The sequence below is a fragment of the Bos grunniens genome, chromosome 3 (genome assembly GCF_055505025.1).
Source record: "Bos grunniens cultivar Pamir isolate PY7600 chromosome 3, Bosgru_T2T1.0, whole genome shotgun sequence".
Classification (NCBI taxonomy): Eukaryota; Metazoa; Chordata; class Mammalia; order Artiodactyla; family Bovidae; genus Bos; species Bos grunniens.
In genome coordinates this window covers 35,850,373-35,855,311 of record NC_141167.1, presented here as the reverse complement: position 1 = coordinate 35,855,311, position 4,939 = coordinate 35,850,373, and the positions used below count along the sequence as shown (strand labels likewise).

The 4,939-nt window shown below is 44.5% G+C and overlaps 1 pseudogene; it reads right to left on the bottom strand.

Annotated features, from left to right (window-relative positions):
* Positions 1-2,784: 2,784 nt before the first annotated feature.
* Positions 2,785-3,411, bottom strand: LOC147375470 (bridging integrator 3 pseudogene; annotated as a pseudogene).
* Positions 3,412-4,939: the final 1,528 nt, after the last annotated feature.

Here is a 4,939-nt window from a genome sequence, read left to right as displayed (position 1 = left end):
AGGCAGGTTAGGTGGTCTGGTATTCCATCTCTTTCAGAACTTTCCACAGTTTTTGGTGATCCACACAGTCAAAGGCTTTGGCATAGTCAATAAAGCAGAAATAGATGTTTTTCTGTGACTCTCTTGCTTTTTCGATGATCCAGTGGATGCTGGCAATTTGACCTCTGGTTCCTCTGCCCTTTCTGAAACCAATTTCAACATCTGGAAGTTCACAGTTCATGTACTGTTGAAGCCTGGCTTGCAGAATTTTGAGCATTACTTTACTAGCATGTGAAATGAGTGCAATTGTGTGGTAGCTTGAGCATTCTTTGGCATTGCCTTTCTTTGGGATTGGAATGAAAACTGACCTTTTCCAGTTCTGTGGCCACTGCTGAGTTTTCCAAATTTGCTGGCATATTGAGTGCAGCACTTTCACAGCATCATCTTTCAGGATTTGAAAGAGCTCACCTGGAATTCCATCACCTTCACTAGATTGTTCATAGTGAAGCTTCCTAAGGCCTACTTTACTTTGCATTCCAGGATATCTGGCTCTAGGTGAGTGAGCACACCATCATGATTATCTGGGTCATGAAAATGTTTTTTGTAGAGTTCTGTGTATTCTTGCCACCTCTTCTTAATATCTTCTGCTTCTATTATGTCCATACCATTTTTGTCCTTTATTGTGCCCATCTTTGCATAAAATGTTCCCTTAGTATTTCTAATTTTCTTGAAGTGATCTCTAGTCTTTCCCATTCTATTGTTTTCCTCTATTTCTTTGCAATGATTACTGAAGAAGGCTTTATCTCTCCTTGCTGTTCTTTGGAACTCTGCATTCAAATGGGTATATCTTTCTTTTCTCCTTTACCTTTTGCTTCTCTTCCTTTCACAGCTATTTGTAAGGGCTCCTCAGACAAACATTTTGCTTTTTTGCATTCATTTTTCTTGGGGATGGTCTTGATCCCTTTCTCCTATACAATGTCACAAACCTCCATCCATAGTTTATCAGACACTCTGTCTATGAGATCCAATCCCTTGAATCTATTTTTCACTTCCACTGTATAATTGTAAAGGATTTGACTTAGGTCATACCTGAATGGTCTAATGGTTTTCCCTACTTTCTTCAATTTAAGTCTGAATTTGGCAATAAGGAGTTCATGATCTGAGCCACAGTCAGCTCCTGGTCTTGTTTTTGCTGACTGTATAGAGCGTCTCCATCTTTGGCTGCAAAGAATATAATCAATCTGATTCTGGTATTGACCATCTGGTGATGTCCATGTGTAGAGTCCTGTCTTGTGTTGTTGGACGAGGGTGTTTGCTATGACCAGTGCGTTCTCTTGGCAAAACTCTATTAGCTTTTGCTGTGCTTCATTCTGTACTCTAAGGCCAAATTTGCCTGTTATCAGAACAAACACTGCTTATTGACAGTAAGAGAGGCTGCCACTGCCATAGTTTGTATTTGGCAGAGACCAAAACCATGGTAGGCAGAGAAGTTAAAAAGCTTGATGGTGGCAAAGGGGGAAGGTCCATCCTGATGGGAGGTTGTGCATGTAGGGAAGGTGGAGGCAAATTGATGAGGAGATGGGCATCCTATGAATTGCTGAGCGGGAGCATATTTGGTGTTTCCCCATTGGTCCTAAGTGGGGGTTGTAGGCAAAAATGGCATGCTCTCATTTTAGTTCTAACTACTTGAGCCAACTGCTGCAAAGGTGTAGTTTGTCTTTCTGAACTGAACCCCTCCTTTGTTGTCTTCAGTCAACTCCATACAGGACGCAGTGCCCCAGAGCAGGTACATTAGCTTCTGGTGGGAAACCCTGGGAACCCAGTTCCATGTCTGCTGTCATCCACAGCTGCACTAACCAAATGCATCTTTCATTGAACGTCCTCAGACAGTTCTTCCTGGCAGCTGTGAGGTGTCTAGACTTTATCCCAAAAGACCATGGCTGCCTGTTCCTTGTGCCTTTTCCCTGAAGATCAGCCTCAGGACACTGCCTTCTCTTTCTGGCCCAGCCTAAAGCCAGCACAAAACCTACTCTTCTTACTCTGAGGCTGTGAATCCATCCAAGATATTTTGCATGGTAGGATACTTCCATGAGGTGAATCCCAGTTACCCAGGGAAACTACAAGACTTGGGGCACTTTCTAACACTTAACTAAGGGCATGGGAGTGAGCTAAGCCAGCCTTTGTCATGTTAGGAGGTTGGAGGGAAGAGCTTCTTAAAGCTGGAAGACCACAGCTCTGAGAAGGAAGACTGAATTCCCAGATACATACATTCTTGGAGAATAGAACTCTCCCAGTGGGGAAAAAGAATCTGAAGTGGAAAGGAGGCAAGGATAGGTGGACTTCCAGGATGGTTCTTTTGGAGGCAAATGTCATCTCAACCACTCAAGTGAGATGACAATGCCCATGCCCTCTGAAAGCTAGAAGCTTGCTCTGGCTCTAGGCCAGGATGTACTCTGGACAGTTTGGAAATAAGAAAACCCTTGGAGGTTTGCTATACTGTTTATCTATGTCTCCTGGATCTTGCTATTGGGTGGGGAGAGAGCAGCCTGCTTGAGTTTCCTGGTGCCAAATTTTTGTTCCAAAGGGCTGGTGAGGCAGAGTAGAAGCCACTTCTGTTTCCAACCTGGCAGATGGGTTGGAGGGCCAAGGGCAGGGCCTTCCACTGTGCTGACATCTGAGCCTAAACTTGAAAAGGTCAAAAGCTCAAGAGACTGACTTGTATCTCAGGACTCTTCTGAGGGGAACAGGGATTTAGTCATCAGCCACAACAGAGACAGAGTGCAACTGGATTCCCTCAGTTTGGTCTCAGTCTCCCACTCCTGCTGCCCAAACTTCATCCAGGTGGCCAGGCTGGTCAAGATGTTAGGTCAAGTCTCCAAAGGTCTTATGCATTTCCTGGTCTGCTCTTGGATCAGGGACTCAAAGCTGGGCTAGAAGGAGTGTAATCAGCTGTTTTAGAACCTCAGTAGCTCATCCAGGAGCTGTTTGATCTTGGTTTCAAGGTCATCCCATGCAAGCTGAAGCTCTTCTGGGGCCTGGTGGAGTTTGGGGAGCACTGATCTTGTCTTCTCCTTTGGCTGATACTTCTCCATCTTGTCCTGAAGTCACCTATAGTCCTACTCTATAGGAAGGCTGCTTCCCACCACCATGTTGAGGTTCTGGGAGACACTGTCAAACTTTTTCAGGGGTCAACCATGGTCTTTTGGATCTGATTAAACTTTCCCTGGCTAAAGGGATCCATCCACTTCATGACCATGTCCAGGATGGCCATCACATTCATAAAGTCCTGGTCTTACTGGAGAGGGGATTAGAGAGTAAGTCTAAGGACACCTCCACAGCCAATTTGATAGCCAAGTCAGCACTGGGGCTTCTCTTCATGTCCTTTTGCAGCCTCCTGGTCTGCTCTTCCAGTTGCTGGAATTTTCCATACAATGTTTCAAAGTCTCTCTCCACTGCTGGCCAGTCTTGGAAGGAATTCACTTCAGAGTCATAAACATGGCCCTGCTGTCAGGGCCCTCAGCTGCAATTCAGTCCTCCTTTTATTTTCAAGGAGACTTGCTTTACTTAGAATGAAAAAGTCTGCTAGGGATAAAGTCAACACAAACATATGTATGGTACACAAATATATGTATGGAATATTGCATATACAAAGAAAGCTTGTAGGGGGTTGTATCAATGCAAAAATAAGAAGTTAGGAGCAAGGAAAAATTTTGCCCTACAAGTTTCAGAAGGAGCATGGCTCTGCCAGTGATGGATTTCAAGCTTCTGGCCTTCAGAACTGTGACACAATAAACTTCAGTGGTTTTGCTGCTGCTGCTGCTGCTGCTAAGTCACTTCAGTCATGTCTGACTCTGTGTGACCCCATAGACGGCAGCCCACCACGCTCCCCTGTCCCTGGGATTCTTCAGGCAAGAACACTGGAGTGGGTTACCATTTCCTTCTCCAATGCATGAAAGTGAAAAGGGAAAGTGAAGTCGCTCAGTCATGTCCGACTCTTAGTAACCCCATGGACTGCAGCCTACCAGGCTCCTCCGTCCATGGGTTTTAAGCCACCTAATTTGTGGTAGTTTGTGATGGCAGCACTGGAAATGAATATATATTTTCTACACAAATGATTGCCTAGTATGCTATAGCTTATCTCAAAAGGATGTTCCTCTCTGTTGCTGGAGGTGCTCAAATACAAGTAGGAAGACTACTCAGTGGTGATGTTGTTGAGGAATTTAAATTATCACTTTAAGAGCCCCACCTAGCCCAGATTCTATGATCTTAAGACATGAAGAGCTTCAGTTCAACTCAGTCACTCAGTCATGTCTGACTCTTTGTGACCCCATGGACTGCAGCACACCAACCATCTCATCCTCTGTCATCCCCTTCTCCTCCTGCCTTCAATCCTTCTCAGGATCAGGGTCTTTCCCAATGAGTCAGTTCTTCGCATCAGGTGGCCAAAGTACTGGAGTTTCAGCTTTAGCATCATTCCTTCCAAAGAACACCCAGGACTGATCTCCTTTAGAATGGACTGGTTAGATCTCCTTACAGTCCAAGGGACTCTCAAGAGTCTTCTCCAACACCACAGTTCAAAAGCATCAATTCTTTGGTGCTCAGCTTTCCTTATGGTCCAATTCTCACATCCATACAAGACTACTGGAAAAACCATGGCTTTGACTAGACAGATCTTTGTTGGCAAAGTAATGTCTCTGCTCTTTAGTATGCTGTCTAGTTTGGTCACAGCTTTTCTTCCAAAGAGCAAGAGTCTTTTAATTTCATGACTGTGGTCACCATCTGCAGTGATTTTGGGGACCAAGAAAATAGTCTGTCACTGTTTCCGTTGTTTCCCCATCTATTTGCCATGAAGTGATGGGACCAGATGTCATGATCTTCATTTTTTGAATGTTGATGTTTTAAGCCAGCTTTTTCACTCTCCTCTTCACTTTCATCAAGAGGCTCTTTAAATCCTCTTTGC